At 42.7% G+C, this 27,417-nt stretch overlaps 1 pseudogene; it reads right to left on the bottom strand.

Moving 5' to 3' along the window:
- Nucleotides 1-3,072: 3,072 nt before the first annotated feature.
- LOC129043523 (transcription elongation factor A protein 1-like) lies at nt 3,073-22,194 on the bottom strand (annotated as a pseudogene).
- Nucleotides 22,195-27,417: the final 5,223 nt, after the last annotated feature.

Raw genomic sequence — 27,417 nt, 5'->3', positions numbered from 1 at the left:
GGGACACAGGTTACAGTGAGTCAATGCTGTGCCACTACACTCCAGCCTGAGGAACAGAGTGAGACTCTGTCTCAAAATATATATATATGATTGTAAAATGACCTCAGTACAACAGTGTAAGGCATATTGTTAAAGAAAAAAGTGCTAAACCAAATATAATATATACTTTATGGTGGGGAAGAAAAAGAGAGAATAAGAAGCTCTATTTCTACTTGGTTTGATATGCATAAATACATCTGGAAAGGTGCATAAAGAAACCAACGATGCATATTATAGGGGTGAGGGTGGAGAAGCGACCCACATATTTTCAAACCTTTCATTTGTTATATTTTTTTGAAGAGGTGTGGAACCAGCAACTTACCTGTTGAAAAAAAGTACTTTGTTTAAATTATGACAAAAAGGCCTGGCACAGCAACTCACTCCCGTAATCCCAGCGCTGCGGGAGCCTCAGGCAACAAAAATTAGCCAGATGTGGTGGTGTACGCCTATAGTCCCAGCTACTCAGGAGGCTGGGGTAGGAGGATCGCTTGAGCCTGGGAGGCAGAGGATGCAGTGAGTCGAGATCGCACCACTGCACTCCAGCCTGAGCAACGCAGTGAAACCCTGCCTCAAATTTTAAAAATAAATGAATAATTTTAAAAATTAAAAAATTGTTCCCTACACAGCATCCTAATGTCCCTATCAATGCTAGAGATTATTGCCAATATTCTTATAGCAAATTTCAACCAGGACTTCTCAACCTCAGTCCTATAGATTTTGAAGCCAGTTAATTCTTTGCTACGAGTTATTTATCAGCATCCCTGGCCTATTCACCTAGGCATGAAAATCAAAAATGTCTATTGACATTTGTCAATGTCCCCTGGTCCGAAATCTCCCCGAGTTGAAGACCACTTCACTAGACTCTCTCAATGCATATTGCTACATCTGCATATCAAAATACACATATATGGTAATTTGTGGCATTTTTCACAGATTTTCTTCATTCTTAAATTCATTCTTCCAAAAATATACTTTATTTTTGAAAATGATAAAACAAAAGCTTCAACTATGAACTGACAAAATAGAGGTGAGTTGGTCCCGGTGGGCCAATTCTTAACGTGGACATTTTAAAATGCTGTGTTCCATATTACATCAAAATGATTTGCAATAAGAAATGGGAAGGGGGCGCAAAGGAGAGTGCAGAGCATGTACTGAGGTCTTTCTACAGGTATGTGATAGAACGCTGATTCAGCATGATAAAATGTACTTTGCAACAGTGGCCTTCAAAGTGTCATAGAGCAAGCATACCCCAAGGAACCTGTGAAAATCATTTTTTAACTATTCTAAACAGAAAAAGTGGTACCCACTTAAACACAAAGTAAAACTTCATGGTAAGATCTGCTGTAAAGCTACTTGCTATAGCCCACAGATTCAGTTTGTTCAACAACCTCCCTCATTGACAGAAAAAGTCAGCAAATAAGACTTAGGACAAAAATATTTTCTATCAACCTCCACATGAAAAGACCACAGCTTTAATGATTTTACAATCCTTAAGCTTAATCATTGGTCAGTACAGATTTCCATATCAAGATCAAGTCATGAACTGTTCACAATAGCTACACTATACTAAGATGCTAAACGTTTTCTTTCCAGTATGTCTTCCTATGAGGGAAATAAAATAGCAGGAAGTTTTCCTCTTTGCCTGTGAGGGGATTTATGAAAAGCCTTCTAATCTACAAGTGTTCTTCTGCGAAACTAAAATACATTATGAAGTCAAACAGGTAAATTAACAACAAAACCAAACTGATCTCAATAGTCTTGTTTCCAAAGTAAAATCTATTAAGAACAAGTAATATACAAGCACAAGAAATTACAAGAAATGAGGATCACAGTTAGTTACAGATGCAAAGTGGTATCTAGCATCCCAAGCTTTTGGACATAATAATTAAAATCAAATTAATAAGTTAGTTCAAATATTATGTACAATTTTGATAAGCTGGTCACGTGTTATTTGAATACACACCATATGTGGTAAACCTAAAAGTATATTACCTCTTCTCTTCCTTTAATATTTGTAGATACATGCCAATATGGGAAAAAATTTATTTCCATTTATGTACCAATAACAGAGAATAACAGAATTTCTACTGTGTATATTTAACACTGTTAAAAAAAAGTTGGCCGGGCGCAGTGGCTCATGCCTGTAATCCCAGCACTTAGGGAGGCTGAAGTGGGCAGATCACAAAGTCAGGAGTTAGAGACCAGCCTGGCCAACACAGTGAAACACTGTCTCTACTAAAAATACAAAAATTAGCAGGGCATGGTGGCGCACACCTGTAGACCTAGCTACTCAGTAGGCTGAGGAAGGAAAATCCCTTGAACCCAGGAGGCAGAGGTTGTAGTGAGCCAAGATTGTGCCACTGCACTCCAGCCTGGGCAACAGAGCGAGACTCCATCTCAATAAATAAATAAATAAATAAATAAATGGCCAGGCGCGGTGGTGCATGCCTGTAATCCTAGCACTTTGGGAGGCCAAGGCAGGCGGATCGCAAGATCAAGAGATCGAGACCATCCTGGCCAACATGGTAAAACCCCGTCTCTACTAAAAATACAAAAATTAGCTGGGTGTGGTGGTGTGTACCTGTAGTTCCAGCTACTTGGGAGGCTGAGCAGGAGAATAGCTTGAACCTGTAAAGTGGAGGTTGCAGTGAGCCACGCCACTGCACTCCAGCCTGGTGACAGAGTGAGACTCTGTCTCAAAAAAAAAACAATAGGGTATATTTTCCTTTAAGAAAGAAAAAAAATAAATTGCCAGAAGTTTAATTTATAAAAGTTTAATATCGACTTATTTATAAAAATGAAAAAAAAGTTTTAAAACAGATCCTATACAATTATCCTGCGGTCTCCCTACTGATCAGGAACTACAGAAGACACTTCAGGAAGGGATGCTGGGTCAAAAACAAAGCCTAACCCGCGGGATGTATGTTGCTCTCAAAATCTGATTTGCAGGAAAACTAGTTGCTTGTCCTAGGTTTAAGCTAATTACAAAATCCGTTTTCTTAGTGGTCCAGATATTTTGCCAATTTTTCCATCTCAACAGAACTTCTGTTGATTTCCACATTCATTACAGTCAACAAACGTTGTCATTGGTTCACCAGGACTGCAGGCTTGTACCTGTGTGGAAGCGCAATTCTTCTTTTTACATTTGCCTCATGTGAGCGAATCAGACTGGGTTCCACCTGTCTTGGCCATCTGATGCTCTCTGATGGCTTCTTTCGTCAAGTTTTTGTGCATCTCTTTGAGCTCATCACTAGCCATTTCTTCTGCCGTCATTCTAGCAAGTAAGTCAGGAGGAATATTCCCACACGGTGCATTTTTCCTTAAATCTGGATTCTTTGCATCTGTAAGATTTGATATCTTACTTTGGACTCTATTTTTGTACTTCATGCCTGTATTCCCTCTTTCTGGATCTATAGCTTCCTCAATTCGAGATCCTAATTCTTCCTCGTCAGCTCCCATTTCAATGCAGTCATCTCCTGTTCGAAGAGCTGCAGCAAGCATCTATCTCCCTGTACTTCATCCGCACAGAATCAGAAGCGCTTCGTGCCGAGGAACAGATGAAACAAATATCTCAAGCATTTGTCTTATCCTGTCTGCCGCTTACATTGCCTCTGGAGCTACTTTCTTTTGCTGTTCTGCGATGTCATTGCAGGTTCTATTTGCTTTTCGTCGGGGTCTTTCTCAGTTGATGGCTCACCTGGTAACTTTTTCCAGGATTTGACGAGAGACTTTGCTAAAGATGTAACTTCTTCATCTGCACTCTGCTTGAGACTAACATTAAGTAACATTCCAGTTCCTGTGGACTGCAGTAATTCCAGAATATTCTGAAGCTCTGTTAACAAACCCAGTGCTCCGGCCGTGTTCTTCTCCTGCACCATCTCGTCCATCTTCTTGGCACTGCGGGCCACCTCATCCTCCGTGGCTCCGGCAGGTCTCCTCTGTGCCTAGCCCACTGGCAAGGGGACGTGGGCGAAGCTGGAGCAGAGGAGAGGGCGCGAAGCAGCCCCGTCGAGGCAAGACCCACTACCGCAGGCCGGGCCTAGGCCTCCTCCTAGACCAATCCCGCCGTGGCTCTTCCTCCCTAGGCAACGCCAACCCAGCTCCGCACCTTCCCAGCTTCATTCAAGTATGACTGACAAATAAAAATTATATATATTTAGGATATGCAATATGATTTTTTGTTTTGCTGTGTTTTATACAAATAAGAAAACTACAGTTCAGAGAAATATTGCATTTTGAATGCCTAACTTTTCTCTCAATGCTTTCAACATTGCTTTTCTTTACTTTTGATTGACAAATCATAAACATTTATGGGGTACAATGTGATATGTGTATATATAGGATGATTAAATCAAGCTAATTAACCTATCCATCACCTCACTTCTTTTGCTTACCACAGAACCATCAAGTCCAAATCTCTTTTTTTTTTTTTTTTTTTTTTTTGAGACAGGGTCTCACCTGCTGCCCAGGCTGGAGTGCAGAGCGCAATCTCGGCTCACTGCAGCCCTGACCTCCCAGGCTCAAGTGATCCTCCCACCTCAGCCTCCTGAGTAACTAGGATGACAGGCTCATACCACAACATCCAGCTAATTTTATGTTTTATTATTTTTGTGTGTGTGTGTGTGGAGATAGGGATCCCCTATGTTGCCCAGGCTGGTCTCAAACTCTTGGGCATTAGTGATCTACCCACCTTGGCCTCCCAAAGTGCTAGGATTACAGGGGTGAGCCACCATGCCTGGCCTCTTCTTTTTTAATGCAGGCATTTCTTGCTATAAATTTCCCTCTTAGAACTGCTTTTGCTGCATCCCATAAGTTTTGGTATGTTTTGTTTCCATTTTTCTTTGTCTCAAAATGTTTCATTTTCCCCTTTGATTTCTTCTTTTACCCATTGATTGCTTAGAAGCATGTTTAATTTCCATGTATCTGTGAACTTTCCCGTTTTTCTCCCGTTATTGATTTCTAGTTTCATAACATTGTGGTCCAAAAAGATACTTGATATGATCTATATCTTCTCAAATTTATTAAGATTTGATTTGTGGCCCAACATTTGCTCTGTCCTGGACAATGTTCCATGTGTGCTTGAGAAGATGTGCATTCTGTTGTTGTTGGATGGAATGTTCTATTTATGTCTGTTAAGTCCATTTGGTCTAAAGTTTAGTTCAAGTCTTATGTTTTCTTTCTTACTGTTTTCCTGTCTGAATGTTCTACCTATTGTTGAAAGTGGAGTATTAAAGTCTCTTGCTATTATTGTATTGCTATCTATTCCTCCCTTTAGATCTGTGAATATTTGCCTTATATATTTAAGTGTACCCGATGTTGGGCACATATTATTTACAACTGTTCTGTCCTCTTTATGAATTGACTCCTCTATCATTATATAATAACCATCTTTGTCTTGTTAGTTTTTGACTTAAAACCTATTTTGTCTAGTATAACTACACCGTGCTCTTTGCTTTCCATTTGCATGGAATATCTTTTTTCATCCCTTCACTTTCAGTCTGTGTGTAGCTTTAAAGGTGAAGTGAGTCTCTTGTAGCAACATATAGTTGGGTCTTGTTTTTTCTTTTCTTTTCTTTTTTCTTTTTTGAGACTCAGTCTCACTCTGTCTCCCAGACTAGAGTGCAGTGGCACAATCTCGACTCACTGCAACTCTGCCTCCCAGGTTCAAGCAATTCTCCTACCTCAGCCTCCCTAGTAGCTGCAACCACAGGCATTCGCCACCACACCTGGCTAATTTTTGTATTTTTAGTAGAGACGGGGTTTTGCCATGTTGGCCAGGCTGGTCTCAAACTCCCAGCCTCAAGCAATCCACCCACATCTGCCTCCCAAAGTGCTGGGATTACAGGTGTGAACCACCAGGCCTGGCCTTGTTTTTGTATTTTTTAAATCCATAAAGCCACCCTGTGTCTTTTGATCAGCAAATTTAGTTCATTTACATTTAAAGTAATTATTGATAGAGAAGGATTGATTATTGTCATTTTGTTCATTGTTTTCTGGTTGTTTGCAGCTCTTTTACTATTTTTTTCCTCTCTTGCTGTCTTTATTTGTGATTTGGCGATTTTCAGTAGTGGTATGCTTTGATTCCTTTCTCTTCATCTTAGTGTATCTGCTAAGTTTTTGCTTCATGATTGCTACGAGGCATATTAAAACATCTTATTGTTATACTAGTCCATTTTAAGCTGATAACAACTTAACTTTGATCCTGTATAAAAGCTCTGCACACACACATACACATTCTGTTTTTGATATCACACTTTACATCTTTTATGTTGTGTATCACTTAATGAGTTATTGTAAAGTTACTCTTAATACTTTTGACTATATATGTACCTTTACCAGTGAATTTTATACTTTCATATGTTTTCATATGATTAATTAGCAGCCTTTCATTTTCAGTTTGAAGAACTCATTTTAGTATTTCTTGTAAGGCAAATTTAGTGGTAATGGACTCCCTCCCTCTGTTTGTGTGAAGAAGTCTTTATCCCTCCCTTATTTATGAAGGAGAGTTTTGCCAAATAATGTATTATTATTTTGGTTTTTTAATAGGATCATACTATAAACATTGTTCTGAAGTTTGTTTTTTTTTGTACTTACAGTTATCCTGCACACCTTTTCATTACACACAGATACAACTATACACACAGATACAACTCATTCTGCTTAACCATCACATGTAACCATAATTTAAAATCTCATTATTGATAAACTTATAGATTCTTTTCAGTTTTTTTATATTATAAACTATGCTACAGAAAAATCTTTGAATATGTGAATATAATATCCATGCTTGTGTGACTACTTTTGTAGACTATAAGTGGATTCATTGAGGCAAACGGTATGTACTTTTTTACAAAGCATAAATATTCCCAATTTTTTGGTTAACAAAATTACATCAACTTACCAGTAAATGAGGGGACCCACTTCTCCACACTCACACCAACCCTAAATATTATTTAATCTATTTAATTTTATAAAACTTAGAGGTTAAAAATAAGAAGTTATCTTACTTTAATTTGCATCTTTTGGATTTGAGAGAAGCTGAGCATCTTCTCATGGAATCTTGTCTCCTTTTGTTCTCACTGTGAGAAAAATACTGGCCATAAGGTGGAATCCCTGGAGGAAGTATGGCTTCCCCTCCTAACACCCGGACTTCATCAAAGTTTCATCACATCGGAGGAGGAGCAATGAGATATCAGTGTCATCTAAGACAGAGGTGGAAAATTGAAGTGCTGGAGGGCCCTATAGGAAAATACAAATGTTCAAGCAAACCTGTAGATAGCATAGAGGACTTTGGCAACTGGAGAGAGCATATCTTATCAAAAGGAATTCACAGCTGGGTGTGGTGGCTCACGTCTGTAATCCCAGCATTTTGGGAAGCCGAGGTGGGCAAATTGCTTGAGCCCAGGAGTTCCAGACCAGCCTGGGCAACATGGCAAACCTCACTTCTACAAAAATATAAAAATTAGCTAAGCGTGGTAGCACACACCTGTAGTCCCAGCTCCTCAGGAGGCTGAGGTAGAAGGATCGCTGGAGCCCAGGAGGTCAAGGCTACAGTGAACTGAGATCATGCCATTGCCCTCCATCCTGGGTGACAGAGTAAGACCGTGTCTCAAAAAATAATTTAAAAAAAAAGAATTCACGTTTTAAAAATTGTTCATGGTTGGGCACGGTGGCTCATGCCTATAATCCCAGCACTTTGGGAGGCTTAGGCAGGTGGACCATGAGGTCAGGAGATCGAGACAAGCCTGACCAACATGGTGAAATCCTGTCTCTACTAAGAATATAAAAATTAGCTGAGTGTGGTGGCACACACATGTAATCCCAGCGACTCAGGAGGCTGAGGCAAGAGAATCACTTAAACCCGGGAGGCGGAGGTTGCAGAGAGCTGAGATCACGCCACTGCGCTCCAGCCTGGGCGACAGAATGAGACTCCGTCTCAAAAAAAAAAAATCGTTCATGATTGTGTAGACTGACTATCACAGGTCAGTGGGTCAGATCTGCACAACTTGCACCAATTTGCAAAATGTACTGGATTTTGGATTCTGTAGCAAAGGAAAAAAATTGTTTGAAATTCTAATTTTCAATTAAAATTTTTGACTTTTAATTTTTAGAAAACATGTGAAATACATTTTCTTCATTACCTAAAAAGGGATACCAAGTAAGAACAAGCATGAATTTGCCCAGGAGCAAGTATTAGGAGTGTGCTAATTTTTATATTAACAGATACCTATACTGAAACATATACATTCTGAGAATTCTTAAACCTTTCATTAGGTTGAACCATATACAATTGCACTGTTGGAGGTCAAAAATTGTCAAATGTTTGATTAACCAAAAACTTACCTATTTATTTATTTTTAATTTTAATTTTTTTTTTTTTTCTTTTGAGACGGAGTCTCACTCTGTCACCCAGGCTGGAGTGCAGTGGTGTGATCTCGGCTCACGGCAAGCTCCACCTCCCAGGTTCATGCCATTCTCCTGCCTCAGCCTCCCTACTAGCTGGGACTACAGGTGCCCACCACCATGCCTGGCTAACTTTTTGTATTTTTAGTAGAGACGGGGCTTCACCGTGTTAGCCAGGTTGGTCTCGATCTCCTGACCTCGTGATCTGCCCACCTTGGCCTCCCAAAGTGCTGGGATTACAGGCGTGAGCCACTGTGCCAGGCCTCCATAGCCTGTTTATTTTAAGATGTACATACCTTTCCACAGGAAGGTGGGAACAATACCATTGAAGTGTTAAGACTCACATGAATTCGTTTATTTGTTTTATGATCTGATTCAGGCTCTTGCTCCATCTGTTTGTTCAGTTGATTGCCAATCAGTGTGGGAGTTTGGGTAGCAGTTTTGGTAGAAGCCTGAATCAAAGCAAACAGCTGTATCTCTTACATGAAACGTCTGCCTACAGGGTTGATTTTTTTTTTAAAAAAACAAGTTCTACTCTTCAGAGAAGCCTTTTCGGCTGTGAATAGAAATGACTAGGCCCTGGAAGGCAAAATGTTCCATGTTGCTCTGAGGTATGAAACATTACCTGTTTGGTGAAGCAACATTACATAACTGCTGAACCTGGGACTCTCCAACCAAATGATTCATCAGTTTTATGGGGCCAAATGATTCATCAGTCAACATCATTATTTTGTCACCACCAATTAGCATTTGCAGGGTACCCACACAGAGATGACACTGGATTTGATGCTTGACAGAACACAAGGAAGACAAAGAGTACAGCTGATAAACTGTTGGAACTGTACATTTGAATATGAAACATAGCACAGGCATACCTGTAAATCCATGCCTGCCTGAGCCACACGTGGTGGAATAAACTCATAGAAACTCACCATGGAGCTTCACAATGGTTCTTTGTGTTGCAGCAGAGGATGAAGCAGGTGCTCTTCCACAAGGAAGATGTGAGAAAGGCTCCAGGTCCCCTTGGGAATCCCAGAATCAGACCCTAAAACTTTGGAAGGGCCTTTGTTGAACACTGAGTCAAACTCCCCAGAATCCTTCGACAGAACCCCTGTCCAGCAAGTGACCAGTGAGTCGCTAAAGACTTTGAGAATTTGCAGATTCTAGGGAAGACTTCATAGGTTCAGAGATGGGAATTTTGGAGCATTCTAGAAAGAAATTCTGGAATACAAACAAATTTGGAATTATCATAGGAAGGCTATTATGCAATTATTTTCCAGTTAATAGCTCTTAATAAGAGATCTAAGGTGGCCATTGGAGTTGAACCAAGACAATTTTCTTCCTTGTTGCCATTCTAATTTCAGAGTTCCTTGCTGTTTTATTCCTCCTCAATTCCATTTTGGACTAGTTAGAGATAGAATAGAAAGAAAAACTGAGCCACAAATTCCGTTTTTCCCTGCTTAAAGGGTAAACTCCTGCCTGAGAAGCACACTGAAGTTTTCCAGAAGATTCCAACAGGGGAGTCCCAGTTTATAAGCAGGTTGTGTGTCTTCGGTGTGTGGTCAGTCGGCTGTGTGGAAAACAAGATGTATTTTCCCCCAAAGACTGTGCAGTTAGTGGTTGGGTACTGAGGCTGGTACATGACAGCCTGCTTAACTGGGCGGCTGAAGGGTGATGCCCCGTCAATGACATACAATGCAGCCTAGCCCTTGTGGGCCACAGTATTTCCCTAGGTAGCCAGGCACACACCTGTCCCAGTGCAGTAGGATCAAGGCCTCCCTCCCTCCCTACTGCCCAGTGCAGGGCATTGAGAGATGATGGGCTCTTCTCAGCACCATGTCCTAATGGTGCAGTCTGGGAAAGAAGAGAAATGAGATTGGGGGGTTCAGTTAGCCTCTGGTGGTGAGCGGGGCTGGAGTAATCTTCTTGTCTGTCCAAGCAGGTTTTCCATTCCTCCAACCTAACAGATTTGTCTAGCATTCTTTCTTTGCTAAGGATTTGAAAGTAGCCTTGGTGGAGAATGCCCAGCCCTGTGAGGTTTTCTGAGTGTTTACAGCCAGTAACGAAGCAGAATGTAATGAGATGGAGAGCCTCTCCTGCCCATTTGGCCATGTGGGGTTTCTGGTCCCAGGACCAGGTGCACAGACTCAGAGACAATGACAAAGGCCAGAGTCTACAACTCTGCAGCTGGGGAAGCCACCCAAAGATGGGAGCCAAGGAGCAGGGGTGGAAGCTGGTGCTCTGTCCGCTCCTTTCCCCTCCAAGGACCCAGCCCCTGCCCAGCCTGGGCACTGGTGAGAATCAGGCCAGTGTGGGTGCACCAGGGTGTGCTCCTCTGTGGCAACCTGGGCGGTGGAAGGGAGCAAGCACCTCCAGGGTGGTAGAGAATGAAGAACGGTGTCTCCAGCCATTGGTGGCTCCAAATGGGGAATTTGGTGGGACAACATGCACTCAAGAAGCTTTAGGAAAAATAAAATCAACTTTCATATTATTCATTGCCTTTCAAAAAATATGCTTCTATACATCTCTGATGAAAAAAATCAATGACCCAATAAAAAATGGGCAAAGGATATAAACTGTCTATTTTAGAAGATATACAAATAGCCAGTGTGAAATTAGAACAAAACACACTAATGATCAAACATGAATCTCAGAAGCATTGTGCTAAGTGAAGGAAGCCAGACACAAAAACATACATACATCTATTCTATGAGATTCTAATAAAGGCAAAGCCATAGGGACATAGCTGATCAGTGTCTGGCAGGGTCCAGGCTTCTGTTCTTCTTCATATTCTAAATAATTATTGTGATGGTGGTGGTGACACAATTGTATGCATTTTGTATGTATGTATTCAAAACTCATCAACATGTATACTTAAATTTGGTGAATTTCATTGTACGTAAACTATACCTCAATAAAGCTGATAATTAAAAAAAGATTTTAAAGCCTAATCATGGATATTAAGCAAACACATAGTTTAACCTTGTTAGCTCTAAAAAAAAGGTCCTTTTTAGGTCTAAAAAAAGACCCAACTCCTACCTGTTAGATTTTATAAATAAGAAAATGGAGTTCCAAAGAGATTATTATTATTATTATTATATTAAATATCACACAGCCTGCTAGAAGTCAAACCACATTCCAGCACTCAGACCTGTGTTTTTTCAGTCTTGTCTTTATCTTTCTTTTCCTCTCTTTCTCTTTCTTTCTTTTTCTTTCTTTCTTTCTCTCTTTCCTATTCTTTCTCTTTCTCTCTCCTTCTTTCCCTTCCTTCTTTCTTTCTTTCCCCTTTCCTTCCTTCCTGCCTTCCTTCCTTCCTCCCTCCCTCTCTCTCTTTCTCACTCTCTCTTTCTTTCTCTCTCCCTCTCTTTCTCTCTCTATCTCTTTCTTTCTCATTCATTTGTTCCCTTTCTTTCTTTCTTTCCAGAGAACCTGGACCATGATGCAGGGTCTGATGCCAGCTTCACTCTGGATCTGCAGAGTCCTTCCTGCAGTGACCACCACGACTCGTTCTTCAGATGAGACTCACCCAGGTGCAGTGTGCAACAAGAGATCTTTTCAGTCTTTCTATTTTGTCATCCTCCCCAGCACATTGAAACTATAAACTGTGTTCTCACACAATCCAGAGGCACTGTAAAATACCTTGCAGATATATAGTACTTTAGTTTCTAACACATGCCCATTGTGCTCAAAGAGGCAGAGCCAGTGGGAGATACACGTGACAAGGTTTATTACAGGGAATTGGTTTATGTAATTGTGGGGCCTGGCCAGGCAAGTTCAAAATCTGTAGGGTGGGCTCTCATGAAAACCATGCTAGGACTGTCCAGTACAGCCAAGCCCATGAGTGGCATTTCTTCTTCCCCAGGGAAGCATCAGCTTTGCTCTTAAAATATTTCAACTGATTGAATCAGGCCCACTCAGATTATCTGGGATGATCTCCTTTATTTAAACCTAACTAATATGGACTTTCTTCATATCCACAAAATCCATGCATACCACCTAGATTCGTGTTTGACTGAATAACTGGGAACTGTAACCCACCCAAATTAACAAGCAAAACTGATCATCACGCCTATGTAGTAGAGAAGGAAGATATTGCCATTTACTTCTTTCTACTAGGGAACTAGAAGCAGAGAGAATTGAAATTACTTGCCCAAGGACACACAGCTAACTCACTTTTTGTTTTTCAGTTGGAGACTGGATTAGCAATTCCTAGTTGGTGTGATGTTGTGAGGAGTTAATTAAATACATTCCAGTTTTGTATGTACAGACCCTCAATTTTGTATAAAAAACATCAGCCAGGTGCAGTGGCTCATGCCTGTAATCCCAGCACTTTGGAAGACCGAGGCGGGCAGATCACCTGAGGTCAAGGGTTCGAGACCAGCCTGACCAACATGGTGAAACTTCGTCTCTACTAAACATACAAAAAAAAAAAAAATAGCTGTGTGTGGTGGCACACACCTGTAGTCCCAGCTACTTGAGGAGGCTGAGGCAGAAGAATCACTTGAACCCGGGAGGCAGAGGTTGCAATGCACTCCAGCCTAGGCGACAGAGGGAGACTCCATCTCAAAAAAAAAAAAAAAGAAAATCCAGCTATTAGGTCATGTTCTACCTATAAAGTGAGCTGACTTATGAGTTGTGAGGGTTATAGACATTCTCTTTAACTACAGAGGGAGTACATGTTAAAATAACTTTTTTCAGCAAGTAGTTCCATTTCCAGAGATTAGTTTTATTTCTATTTTTATTTATTTATTTTTTTAGATGGAGTTTTGCTCTTGTTGCCCAGGCTGGAGTGGAATGGTGCATTCTCAGCTCACTGCAACCCCCACCTCCTGGATTCAAGTGATTCTCCTGCCTCAGTCTCCCAAGTAACTGGAATTACAGGCATGCCCCACCACGCCCGGCTAATTTTCGTATTTTCAGTACAGACGGGGTTTCACCATGTTGGCCAGGCTGGTCTCAAGCTCCTGACCTCAGGTGATCCGCCTGCCTTGGCCTCCCAAAGTGTTGGAATTACAGGCATGAGCCACCATGCCCGGCCCAGATATTAGTTTTATAACAATATTTTTAAACATCTATAAAAACACATGCACAAAGATATTCATTGCAGTGTTGTTTGTAAGTGAAAAAAATCTAAATGTCCATCAACAGGAGAAAAAGAGATTGTTAAATGAATTACGATGTGGTCTAACAGTAGAATGCTCTATATATATCGACAAAGAAAGGTGTCCATTGTATATTAGATCTAAAATAAAAGATCTAAATAGAAGATCTGTTAAGTCTATTCGATCTAAATAGAAGAGTGTGTGTTATTTGATGCCCTTTATGATGTTAGACATTTTTCTGCTGCCTTTGGTGGTGGGCAGCAGATGGGTCCTTTACTCATCTGCTAAAATGGATGCTTTGTCCCTGAGGAGGAACTCTAAGGTGGTGGGGGTGTTTGAGTTGAAACTTCCAAGGCTGCAGGCCTCCAATAGCTGCCCCATCCACACCATGACCTGTTCTCCCCGAGTGGGAACCTCAGCCATTATTTAGAAATCACCAACAGGAGTCGCTGTGCAGGAGCCTGGGGTTCCACGGTGCAGTGACGCAACTCCTTGAAAATGGAGACCAGACACCAGGTCACAATAGGGTAAGCTAGAGCAGAGCTACCTGACAAATGGTTAGGGCTGAAAACCTGAATCGGCAGGGCACGTTCCATTCATGATGAAAGGTGCCAGGATGGCCAAGCGCAGTGGCTCATGCTTGTAATCCCAACACTTTGGGAGGCCAAGGTGAGCGGATCACTTGAGGTCAGGAGTTCAAGACCAGCCTGGCCAACATGGTAAAACCCCATCTCTACTAAAAGTACAAACATTAGCCAGGTGTGGTGGTGAACGCCTGTAGTCCCAGCTACTCGGGAGGCTGAGTCAGAAGAATCGCTTGAACCTGGGAGGCGGAGGTTACGGTGAGCCAAGATTGTGCTGCTGCACTCCAGCCTGGGTGACAGGGCAAGATTCCATCTCAAGAAAAAAAAAAAAGGCACCAGTAGCCTTGGTCAGAATGTCTTCTGAGACAATGGGTAGCATGGTGTACTTTTACGTAACATCATTCAGGACTTCTCTTTTTCCTGATGGGATCTGGAGAAGAGTAAGTGGCCATACTTTCTGAGATTCCCTCTATAAGGGAATGAGATGGCTTCATGGACACCTCAAGGCCCTCTACCTCACACCTACTTCCTTTTCCAAAGTGGAATTGGGAGCATAGTTGACAATTCTATTATCCTTAGAGGACTTCAGATTCATTTAAAGGTCCATGTGGAATCCTTGGAGCAGAGAGAAGACTTCTGTGGACCAAATGTGCAGGGATTTTACCCCACCAGCAAGGAAGCAATCATTGCAGCGGTGGACACCAGCTGTGTGTCTTCCAATTCAATCCCAACATTATCTACCTGGAGATAGCCTCAAATCCCACAGGTCGAAGGCTCAGTCCCACAAGACTGTCCCTGTTTCAGACACCAGTCACAAGTCTAGTCCTCCAGAACTTCTGAACAACTGGCTTCAAGATGGGGCTCCCATGACCCTCTCTTTGGGTTTTGTTAATTTGCTACAGCAGCTCACAGAACTCAAGGAAACACCTATTTACATTTGCCCATTTATTTAAAAGGATATTACAATGGATGCAGGTGAAGAAATGCATAGGGCATGGTATGGGGTAAGGGGTGTGGTGCTTCCACGCCCTTCCTGGGTGCACCACCTCTTCGAACCCTGTCCTTTTGGGTTTTTATGGAAGTTTCATTAAGTAGGCATGATTGATTAAACTATTGGCCACTGGTGTTCAGCTTAGCCTTAGACTTTTCTCCCCTCTCCAGACGTGGCTCAAAGTCCCAATCCTAAGCCTGCCTTGGCCTTTCTGGTGACCAGCCCCCATCCTGAAGCTATCTAGTGGCTACCAGCCACCAGTCTACTCATTTGCATACAAAAACCCATTATTTTGGTGTTTCTAAGGATTTTAGGAGTTGTAAGTCAGGAATTGGGTTGAAGACCAATCACAGTCCACCCCTAGTCTTTGAATCAGGGTCTCTTACAACCAAAGGACATGCAACTCAAAAGATACTGCTACATTAGTGGAATCCAGTTCAGTCACTAATAATTAGTCCAGTCCATCAGATTGTATGAATGTCTGCCAGGGCAAGGCCATTCAGGTTTTCAGGCTTCCGGTCCATCTTGCCAGGTTCCAAAAGCAAGTAGTCTTGGCACACACATCTTTCATCCTTTCAGGCATCTGGGATCATTGAGCTAAGAGACAGTACAGTCTCTTGCTCTGAGCTTCTTTCAAGGTGTTCATGTAATATTGGATTTCCCTCAATTTATAATCCATTTATTCATTTCTTTACACTCAGCTACCATTCCTTTCTCTCCATTAATATCCAACCTTTTCCACCTTTGGAAGGGAAATGAAAATCGCCACTGTCTGTACTCCCCTCACTCTGGGAGACCGAAGCAGGCAGATCTCTTGAGCCCAGGAGTTTGAGACCAGCCTGGGCAACATAGGGAGACCTCATCTCTTCAAAACACACAAAAATTGTCCAGGCATGGTGGCATGCAGCTGTGATCCCAGCTATGAGGGAGGCTGAAGTGAGAGGATCACTTGTTCCCAAGAGGTCAAGACTGCAGTGAGCCATGACAGTGTGTGTGACAGAGCGAGACCCTGTCTCAAAAAAAATTATATAAAATTTTATATAAAAAATGTATATAAAGGCCAGGCACAGTGGCTCACGCCTGTAATCCTAGCACTTTGGGAGGCCAAGGCAGGCTGCTCACTTGAGGTCAGGAGTTCAAGACCAGCCTGGCCAACATGGTGAAACCCCGTCTCTACTAAAAATACAAAAATTAGTCAGGCACGGTGGCACACGCCTGTAATCCCAGCTACTTGGGAAGCTGAGGCAGGAGAATCGCTTGAACCTGGGAGACGGAGGTTGCAGTGAGCCAAGATTGGGCCTCTGAACTCCAGCCTAGGCGACAGAGCAAGACTCTGTCTCAAAAAAAAAAAAAAAAAAAAAATTATATAACGGCCAGGCACAGAGGCTCACACCTGCAATGCCAGCACTTTGGGAGGCTGAGGTGGGCAGATCACTTGAGGTCAGGAGTTCGAGACCAGCCTAGCCAACATGATGAAACCCCATCTCTACTAAAAATACAAAATTAACCAGGCATGGTGGCCCAGCTACTTGGAAGGCTGAGGCAGGAGAATCGCTTGAACCCAGGAAGTGGAGGTTGCAGTGAGCCAAGATCACACCACTGCACTCCAGCCTGGGTGAAAGAGCAAAACTCTGTCTCAAAAAATAAAAAATTATATAAAAAATTATGTATTATGTTTTTGAGACAGGGGTCTGTGTCACACAGGCATATATGTATGTGTGTGTGTGTGTGTGTGTGTGTGTGTATATATACATATATATACATATATACATATATATATATATATCACCACAGTGGTGGTCTAGATTGCAGGCAGCAATATTAGCCTAGCGAGCGCTTCCCCCCAGTCCACTGTCACTCCCACTCAGAAGAGGTAAGGTTACATAGGTATAAACTAATGAACCCAAATTTCGTACAACCCACTTCTATCAGGCCCTTAGAAATGCTGGCATAAAGTTGAGAAACACAGCTACAGTTTGTTGCTTAGGAGTCATCCCTGCTTCCTGCACTTGTACTTGTAGCCCTCATCCTAGGACCACTGCATCAGGTAGGGGAAAAAGAAACCTGAGGTGATGTGGAGAAAAAGGAAAAAATCATAGTCATTATACTAGTGTACTCTTCCCTTGTCAAGAATTGCAGTCATACCAGCATCCTCCCTGCCTCTCCTTTCCCAGGTCCACCAGAAAAATAGAGGAAAACTGAATGGGGACTCTTCTTTAGCTCCACTCCTGGTACATATAAGCGCACACTTGTGAAGGCAGGTCAGCCAGTCCTTCATGCTCTTATCTCCCCCTGGTTCAGATAACCAAGGCCCACTCCACTTCCCTCTCAAACTACAACTCTGAGGGGGACCTCTCCCTCCCACTGTCAGACAGCATGGGCTGCACCGTGTGTTCCTTCCTCTGGAGAAATGATGGTACGCTTCCACATCTGTGTAGTATCTACTGCTCTGGAGATCACCCTGAGTCCTTGCATCTCCCACCAGGTAAGCCAAGCCCAGTCCAGAGCCAGCGTCCATTCCCATCAGAACCCATGTGTAGCCCCCAGGGCCACCCCATCAGTCTCACTTGGCAGCTGTGTTCAGGGCCTTCCCGCCAAGGAGCCTATCCCGGAGCCATCGGCAGTGTCTGTCTGTCTTGTGGGCAGACAGAACAGTTCTTACTGGCATTTTGTGCCTGAGAGGGTGCAAGAGGAACGTGTCTAGACTCAGCCTATCTCTGCACTGCTGTTGTTCCCATAGCCACTCGTTTCACGGACCCAGGTGGCCACCCTAAGTGAGAACAGCAAACAGGGATATCTGCCAATTCCAGGCAACTTTCCAGCCTGGATGGGAGATTTTCTGATGGGCATTCGATGTGTTACTTTTGTGCACCCTTCAGATTTCCACAGGGTCGGGCCTCATATGGGCATCCCTTTAACAGGCCAGGTTTCCATTGCCCCTCTACCTGACCATGTCGCCAGGCCATTGGCCACTGCCCATGAGTCAGTGAAAACCAGACATAGAGGCTTCACCACTGCTTAGTCACTGCTAGGAAAGCAGCATGCAGGTTGGCCACCGAGCTGATTTGCTTTTGACTTCCTTGATCAGAGTGGCAGATTACAAACAGAGTGGCAGCTTACAAACAGAATGTTGTCCCCTTGCCTGGAACTGCCATCCACAAACCAAGCAGTTGTTTATCACTCAGTAAAGAGGTATTTGTAGGGCAAGTGGAAATCGGTACCAGCAGCTCCTCAGATGGTTTCAAAGTCAATCCTGGAGGAAAAGAGGCCACCTGCTTGTGGGGATGGTGGGTGCCTCCCTGCATTCCCCCAGTAGCATGTCCCTGTATCAACTATTTTCTTTTTTTTTTTTTTTTTTTTTTACACCAAGTCTCACTCTGTCACCAGGATGGAGTGCAGTGGCGCAATCTCGGCTCACTGCAACCTTCACCTCCCAGGTTCAAGCGATTCTCCTGCCTCAGCCTCCCAAGTAGCTGGGACTACAGGTACATGCCAGCTAATTTTTGTATTTTTAGTAGAGACAGGGTTTCACCACGTTGGCCAGAATGGTCTCCATCTCTTGTCCTCATGATCCGCCTGTCTCAGCCTCCCAAAGTGCTAGGATTACAGGCGTGAGCCACCACGCTGGGCCAAACATTTTCTTTTCATGATGATGGAGCTCTTCTGGGTACTGGGTACTCAAGTGGAGAATCTGTCGCTCCAGGCACTCCAGCTTCTGCTCTCTTCTGTGTGGGCTCAGGTAATCTTACTGGTTCCCCTTTAGCATGTCCAATTAATATTGCTTTTAGGATGGTTTACATGCCTTCTGTTTTCCAGAAATAAGTAGGGAGAATATTCCCCACTCACATACAATGTCTGTTCCTATAAAACATTTAAGTAAAGGAAACACAACTACTTTACATGAAGGCGGTGTAAACATTCCAACTTTCTTAATCTTATCAACGCCTACATTTTTATGTTCTAGTCCCAGGAACTTCTCTCTCCATCCCCAAACCACTTTCACCCTCTCTTATATAAAAGGCTTTTGGTCTCCAGCAAGGGTCTGGCCAAGTGACTCTAGTCTCTGGTTACCTTGATTAGCCAGTCTGTTGCCCCAGGCAATTCCAGGTGGGATTTCTCATAGTAATCTTTTTGCCTTTTAAAATTCCTCCAAACTGGGGAAAATACAGAAAACTGGTTTGGGATCCTTTAATATTGGGGAATGGGGGCCGGATTCCCTTTGGTCCATCCAACCTTTGATAGTATTATATTAAGACCTTTGTTTCAACTCCATCAAGTTATTTATTCATTCCATTTTTAAATAACCGTCTAAAGATTTCCACCCTGCTGGGATGAGTCCCATGACTCTCTCCTTTCCTTTTCCCCTGTGTTTCACCTTTATCAATTTTTAAAAACATTCACCTTATTTCTTTTTTTTTTTTTTTTTTTAATTATTATCATTATTATACTTTAGGTTTTATGGTACATGTGCGCAATGTGCAGGTAAGTTACATATGTATACATGTGCCATGCTGGTGCGCTGCACCCACCAACTTGTCATCTAGCATTAGATATATCTCCCAATGCTATCCCTCCCCCCTCCCCCCACCCCACAACAGTCCCCGAAGTGTGATGTTCCCCTTCCTGTGTCCATGTGTTCTCATTGTTCAATTCCCACCTATGAGTGAGAACATGCGGTGTTTGGTTTTTTGTTCTTGCGATAGTTTACTGAGAATGATGATTTCCAGTTTCATCCATGTCCCTACAAAGGACGTGAACTCATCATTTTTTATAGCTGCATAGTATTCCATGGTGTATATGTGCCACATTTTCTTAATCCAGTCTATCATTGTTGGACATTTGGGTTGGTTCCAAGTCTTTGCTATTGTGAATAATGCCGCAATAAACATACGTGTGCATGTGTCTTTATAGCAGCATGATTTATAGTCCTTTGGGTATATACCCAGTAATGGGATGGCTGGGTCGAATGGAATTTCTAGTTCTAGATCCCTGAGGAATCGCCACACTGACTTCCACAAGGGTTGAACTAGTTTACAGTCCCACCAACAGTGTAAAAGTGTTCCTATTTCTCCACATCCTCTCCAGCACCTGTTGTTTCCTGACTTTTTAATGATTGCCATTCTAACTGGTGTGAGATGGTATCTCATTGTGGTTTTGATTTGCATTTCTCTGATGGCCAGTGATGGTGAGCATTTTTTCATGTGTTTTTTGGCTGCATAAATGTCTTCTTTTGAGAAGTGTCTGTTCATGTCCTTCGCCCACTTTTTGATGGGGTTGTTTGTTTTTTTCTTGTAAATTTGTTGGAGTTCATTGTAGATTCTGGATATTAGCCCTTTGTCAGATGAGTAGGTTGCGAAAATGTTCTCCCATTTTGTAGGTTGCCTGTTCACTCTGATGGTAGTTTCCTTTGCTGTGCAGAAGCTCTTTAGTTTAATTAGATCCCATTTGTCAATTTTGGCTTTTGTTGCCATTGCTTTTGGTGTTTTAGACATGAAGTCCTTGCCCATGCCTATGTCCTGAATGGTAATGCCTAGGTTTTCTTCTAGGGTTTTTATGGTTTTAGGTCTAACATTTAAGTCTTTAATCCATCTTGAATTGATTTTTGTATAAGGTGTAAGGAAGGGATCCAGTTTCAGCTTTCTACATATGGCTAGCCAGTTTTCCCAGCACCATTTATTAAATAGGGAATCCTTTCCCCATTTCTTGTTTTTGTCAGGTTTGTCAAAGATCAGATACTTGTAGATATGTGGCATTATTTCTGACGGCTCTGTTCTGTTCCATTGATCTATATCTCTGTTTTGGTACCAGTACCATGCTGTTTTGGTTACTGTAGCCTTGTAGTATAGTTTGAAGTCAGGTAGTGCGATGCCTCCAGCTTTGTTCTTTTGGCTTAGGATTGACTTGGCGATGCGGGCTCTTTTTTGGTTCCATATGAACTTTAAAGTAGTTTTTTCCAATTCTGTGAAGAAAGTCATTGGTAGCTTGATGGGGATGGCATTGAATCTGTAAATTACCTTGGGAAGGGTGGCCATTTTCATGATATTGATTCTTCCTACCCATGAGCATGGAATGTTCTTCCATTTGTTTGTATCCTCTTTTATTTCCTCGAGCAGTGGTTTGTAGTTCTCCTTGAAGAGGTCTTTCACATCCCTTGTAAGTTGGATTCCTAGGTATTTTATTCTCTTTGAAGCAATTGTGAATGGGAGTTCACTCATGATTTGGCTCTCTGTTTGTCTGTTATTGATGTATAAGAATGCTTGTGATTTTTGCACATTGATTTTGTATCCTGAGACTTTGCTGAAGTTGCTTATCAGCTTAAGGAGATTTTGGGCTGAGACAATGGGGTTTTCTAGATATACTATCATGTCATCTGCAAACAAGGACAATTTGACTTCCTCTTTTCCTAATTGAATACCCTTGATTTCCTTCTCCTGCCTAAGTGCCCTGGCCAGAACTTCCAACACTATGTTGAATAGAAGTGGCGAGAGAGGGCATCCCTGTCTTGTGCCAGTTTTCAAAGGGAATGCTTCCAGTTTTTGCCCATTCAGTACAATATTGGCTGTGGGTTTCACCTTATTTCTTAATAACATTTAAAAATGTTTTTATTTTTTAAATTTAAAAATTTCCACTTCCTGGGATGAACATTTGACTCTCCCTTTTGCCTTTCCCCATTCTCTTGTTAATTACCCTAATGTTTTATTAGCATCTGTAAGCCCCATGCGGGAAAGCTGTAAATTACATAAGGCTTCTCTGACCATAGCTGGATTTTACAGCAATAAAGTTACACGAGGTGCCCATGCAGAAGGGGTCCCCTTAACCACAGCATTTACCAGGACCCGGGTAACAGGCACATTCAGCAGGTGAATATTCATTCATCAGAAAACCAGTCCCACATGGCTTACATATGAAGGATATCAACTGCTTCATCTGGGTTGCTCCACTTGGCATTTACAGGGGGAGAGGGACAGTTTCCCTTTTCAGGGTAAACAGACCTTACAGTGGCTTTTTTCCAATCCACCAGGTTGGCTGTTCCCTCGGAAATAACCTCCTCTGTGTCTGCATCATACATAGCCATCTGTGATGTTCAATAGTGAACTGTGGGTCCCTCATTGACCCAAACATGCTCTTGCACCCTGTAGCATACAAAACCAAAGACCCTGCTCCTAAGTCAGTTACTTCAGAATCTGCTTTAGTAAAAGCTAATGATACTGGTCTCCAAAATGAAACAATTCCTTCCACCATACCCTCTGGTTTCAACAGTTACTTGGTTTTGTCCTCCCCCCACACTGACTACTTTCTTGGTAATCATGGGTCTCAGAGGTATTTCTGTTGTCCCTGCATAATTTTCTCCTTTGTGCGTAGCTTTGAGGCTAGTGGCCAAAGCTCAGATTCACTGAAATCTGAGCTTGGTCTAGCATCAAGCTCTGACCCAGCACTCTCTTTTATTTTCATTTCAGCTGTCAGAAAAAGAAAAATATGAAAAAAATTTTTGAGACAGGGTCTCACTCTGCTGTCCAGGCTGGAGTGCAGTGGCACTATCATGGCTCACTGCAGCCTCAGCCTCCAGGGCCTCCACCTCCAGGGCCTCCACCTCAGCCTCTCAAGTAGCTGGGACCATAGGTGCATGCTGCCACACCTGGCTATTTTTTTTTTTAAACAGTTTTTGTAGAGACAGAGTTTCGCTACATTGCCCAGGCTGGTCTCAAACTCCTGGGCTCAAGCAATTCTCCCACCTCAGCCTTCCAAAGTGCTGGGATTATAGATATGAGCCACTGCACCCAGCCCAGAAAAAAATGTTTAGGTGATTCAAGATGGCTGCAGGTTGGACATACAGGCAATAGATACTAGACCTGTGAGCTAAAGCTCAACCCTCCCCTGCAAGGCTGGAGTCTCAAATATTTCACTGGCAGGTACTGATGACAACATTGCCTATCAGATGAAGCCCAAAGGCAGGATAGAATCAATCACCCCTCTCCAGACCCTAAGATGCCTGCATACTTCCTAAGCCTTTCAACCCATATACATTAACTGCTCATTTGCTTTATCTTAAGTACAAAGCCACTGAGCACCAGTCAGAATTGGAACAATGTCACCTTTGCTTTACTCTTCCCATCTTCTATATAAAAGAACATGTAAATAGAATTGGAACAATGTCACCTTTGCCCCCTCCTTCTATTCCCGACATGTGAATAGTGCATGGGACACATTCTCAGTTCGCACTGAATTTCTGTTTCTCGGCTATTAGTCCTCAAACTTGGCTCAGGATAAAAGTAAATTTCTTTAAGTTGATAGTGCCTGTTATTTCAACTTTTGGACTACATAGCTATTACAGATAACAATAACCAAGGGATTGAATATTTTGCTTTTTACTTATCAGTTTGCATTTTCTTATGCATCCAGGGAACCAACCCCCTGAGAGTTGGATCCATCTCTAAATTCCACCGGTGGCCAAATGTGGTGGCTCGTGCCTGTAATCCCAGCACTTTGGGAGGCCAAAGCGAGAGAACTGTTTGAAGCCAAGAAGTCAGCTGCCGTGAACCACGATGGCACCACTGCACTCCAGCCTGGGCGACAGAGCCAGAGATCTTGTCTTTAAAAAAAAAAAAAAAAAAATTCTGGTTGACACAGCAGGAGCACCATCATCTCAGACAAACACTGCCTCTTTAAGTTCCAGCTCCCTTTCTAGCCTCATGCATTTCAAGAAAATCACTTCTAACAACAAGTAGCCAGAAAAAGCAGACAATAAGACACAGATAAGACAGCTCGGGCACAGAGTGGGGAGTGGGGGAAGTCTCTTGGGTAACTGCCAAACTTCACCCTCATACAATGGGCCCCAGTAAAACAGTGGGTCTTAATAAGCACATTCCTTTCCCTGCAGGGGCACTAAGATAGGAAAGCTAAAAGCAGACTTGGGGGATACGCCTGCAGCTGCAGGAAGATGTATGGGAACAGACACACAACTCTCCCTCACAGATAAGCACAACAAAGAGACACAGAAGCAGTCCAAGCCTCTGATAAACTCTCCCATCTTGAATCCTTAAAAACTCTTAGTCTGTAAGAGAGCAGGGGCCAGGCACGGTGGCTCATGCCTGTAATCCCAACACTTTGGGAGGCCGAGGCAGGTGGATCACCTGAGGTCAGGAGTTCGAGACCAGCCTGGCCAATGTGGTGAAACCCCATCTCTACTAAAAATACAAAAATTAGCCGGGTGTGATGGTGGGTGCCTGTAATCCAGTTAATTGGGAGGCTGAGGCAGGGAGAATCCCTTCAACCTGGGAGGCAAAAGTTGCAGTGAGCCGAGATCATGCCATTCATTGCACTCCAGCCTGGGGGACAGAGCAAGATTCCATCTAAAAAAAAAAAAAAGTCCTTTGACCTAACGGCCAGAATCCCCTCTCAGGTTTATTTTCTCTAAAATATCAAGCCACCTTTTGTGTTTCTTTCCTCTTTCATTAATTCTTACACCAGTAACTTTTACCTTTAGTAACTCAACAGCTCCACACTGTGCGTGACCATGTGGCCACCCAGGAATCAAAGGATTCTGGTCTTGTCCCTACCCTTGCATCCTTTCTTTCACCAAACCATGTGTTTCCATGAGCCAGAGCCAGTCTAACAAATCCCACTCCTCTGACACCAGATGTGAAAGTGGAAAAACTCAAACTGTGTTCTTCTCTGCTTTCACACCAAAACAATCAACACAGAAGACTTCTGTGACTACGTAGGTGGTCCCCACCAGCAAATGAGCAATCAGTTTTGCAGTGGACACCAGCAGGGTGTTCTTCAATTTAATTCTGACACTATCTACCTGGAGACAACGTCAGATCCCACAGGTTGAGGGCCAAGACCAAACCCCCACCCCTGAACCCAGTCAAAAGCCTGCCCTCTGGAACCTCTGCCTGAATGGCTTCAAGTGCAGGTTCCAACAATGCCCTTTTTGGGTTTGATTAATTTACTAGAGTGGCTCACAGAACTCAGAAAAACTTACTTACATTTACTGGGTTATTATAAAGGATCCAGTTGAAGAGACGCGCAGGCCAAGGTACGGGAGAAGAAGTGCAGAGTTTCCACGCCTTTTTCATGTATTACCCACCAGGAACCTCCATGTGTTCAGCTATCTGGAAGCTCTCTGAATCCTGTCCTTTTTGGATTTTTATGGAGGCCTCATTATGTCAGCATGATTGATTAAACCACTGGCCATTGGTGATCAATTGAACTGTCAGTCCCTCTCCCCTCCCTAGAGGTTTGGGGGGTGAGGCTGCAAGTCCTACCCCTCTAATCCTGCCTTGTTCTTTCCTGTTACCAGCCCCATCCTGAAGCTACTGAAGGGCTGCCAGCCACCAGTCAATCATTAGCAAACAGAAAGACACCATTTTGGTGTTTCTAAGGATTTTAGGAGTCATATGTCAGGAAACAGGGTCGAAACCAAATATATATTTCACGGTTTCACAAGTGGGATAGCAGGTGGACAAGAATGGTTAAAGCAATAAACATGGTCAGTATATAGAATTTCAATGGCAACAATTTTCACAGAAAAGTTACTCTGCCTTTGGATTGAATGTCACTTCTCAAAGATATGCCAATTTTCATGGGAGAAATTTCTATAGATGGCTGGCTATATCAATACTTGTGTTCTCTCGTTTAATTTTTATTTATTTATTTATTTAGACAAGAATCTCGCTCTGTCATCCAGGCTGGAATGCAGTGGTGCAATCTCAGCTCACTGCAACCTCTGCCTGCCAGGTTCAAGCAATTCTCCTGCCTCAGCCTCCCTAGTAGCTGGGCCTACAGGCACATGCCACTATGCCTGGCTAATTTTTGTTTTTTTAGTAGAGACAGGGTTTCACCATGTTGGCCAGGCTGGTCTCGAACTCCTGACCTCAGGTGATCCACCTGTCTCGAGCCCCCAAAGTGCTGGGATTACAGGTGTGAGCCACCATGCCCAGCCTCTCATTTAACTTTTAATACTACCTTATGGGGTAGTTGATATTGTCCACATTTTGTAGTGGATGAAACCAAAGCTCTGAGAAAGTAAGTCAGTTGTACAAAATTTATGCCTACCAGAAATGGGATTGGAAATAGCTACATTCCAAAGCCAGTGATAATTTGGGTCAAGGGGTACTGATAATTGTTGCTCCTATTCGTTCATTTTCTACTGAGCTTCTTTTTTCACTTACTATTATTACTTTTATTATTATCTTTTGATTTCATTTCACAAAATTATAGATTTGCATTCCAAAAAGCACCTAGTTCCTGGCTCGATCCTCATCTTTGCAGGAGATTCTGAAGCTTAATTGCTTTACATAGTTCAGACTAACCACTGAGCTTTTTTCATTTAAAAATATTTAATTGATAAAGATTGTATCTATTCAAGGTGTACAATGTGATGTCACTGTTTCAGTGCAGACATAGCTGTAACATAGAGAGATTTTAAAATGAAAGCTTTTGGATAGTCTGTCAGTTTGGTTGTCAAAGTTTGGTATTTCCAGCAAACACTTATTTATCAACTCACTCTTTTATTACCACAATCAAAATAATAAATAGTAAGAAGGGATAGCATATATGATTTATTTTTCAGTGCTTCTCCAATCCAAAAGGAAAAAACAAAAGTATAAAAACAAATGAAAGATCACAGAAGTCCCCAATTTTCTTCTCTTTCATCAGTTGGGCAAAATAACCAAATGTCCATTTTCAGATGGCAACTCCCCTTTGTGCTTACAGAAAGGCTTTGTTGCCTGTTGGGTGCAAAGCTTCCATCTCTGTTACCTAGGGTATAATGCCCTAGGATCTCCTAGATCCTAGGGGAAATGGAATATTATTATCTCAAATGGATTTATTATGCTGCATATTCTTGGATATCTCTAGATCAAATACTAAGTTAAGATGTGTCTTACCTTAAGTAGCCTCTGTGCTCATTTGTACCATTAACTTCATGCATCCTAAACTGTTTTCTTGTCAATGTCCCTCCAGGGCTCTCTGGGGTAGGAGCAGCAGAAGAGGGCCCCACCTCCCTGGGTGTGAAAACTACTTGGATCAGGCAGGACTGGGAGCCACCTGGCCGGCCATCCTGAGAAGTCACCTCTACAGGCCTCTTGCATTGCCCTAGTGGACTCTGGCAGAGTTCTAGCATTCCCGCGGATGGGGCGCTGAGGCTGTACAGGACCCTTGCTGAAGATGCTGGCTGGCTCCTGGTTGTGGGGACTCCCTAAGAAACAGAGGACATCGGCCTGATGCATGGCTAACACTTGTAATCCCAGCACTTTGGGAGGCCAAGGCGGGCACATCAATGGGGGCAGCAGTT

This window comes from Pongo pygmaeus, chromosome 13 (assembly GCF_028885625.2).
Source record: "Pongo pygmaeus isolate AG05252 chromosome 13, NHGRI_mPonPyg2-v2.0_pri, whole genome shotgun sequence".
NCBI lineage: Eukaryota > Metazoa > Chordata > Mammalia > Primates > Hominidae > Pongo > Pongo pygmaeus.
Note: the sequence above shows the minus strand (reverse complement) of the source record. Positions and strands in the feature narration are given on the sequence as shown.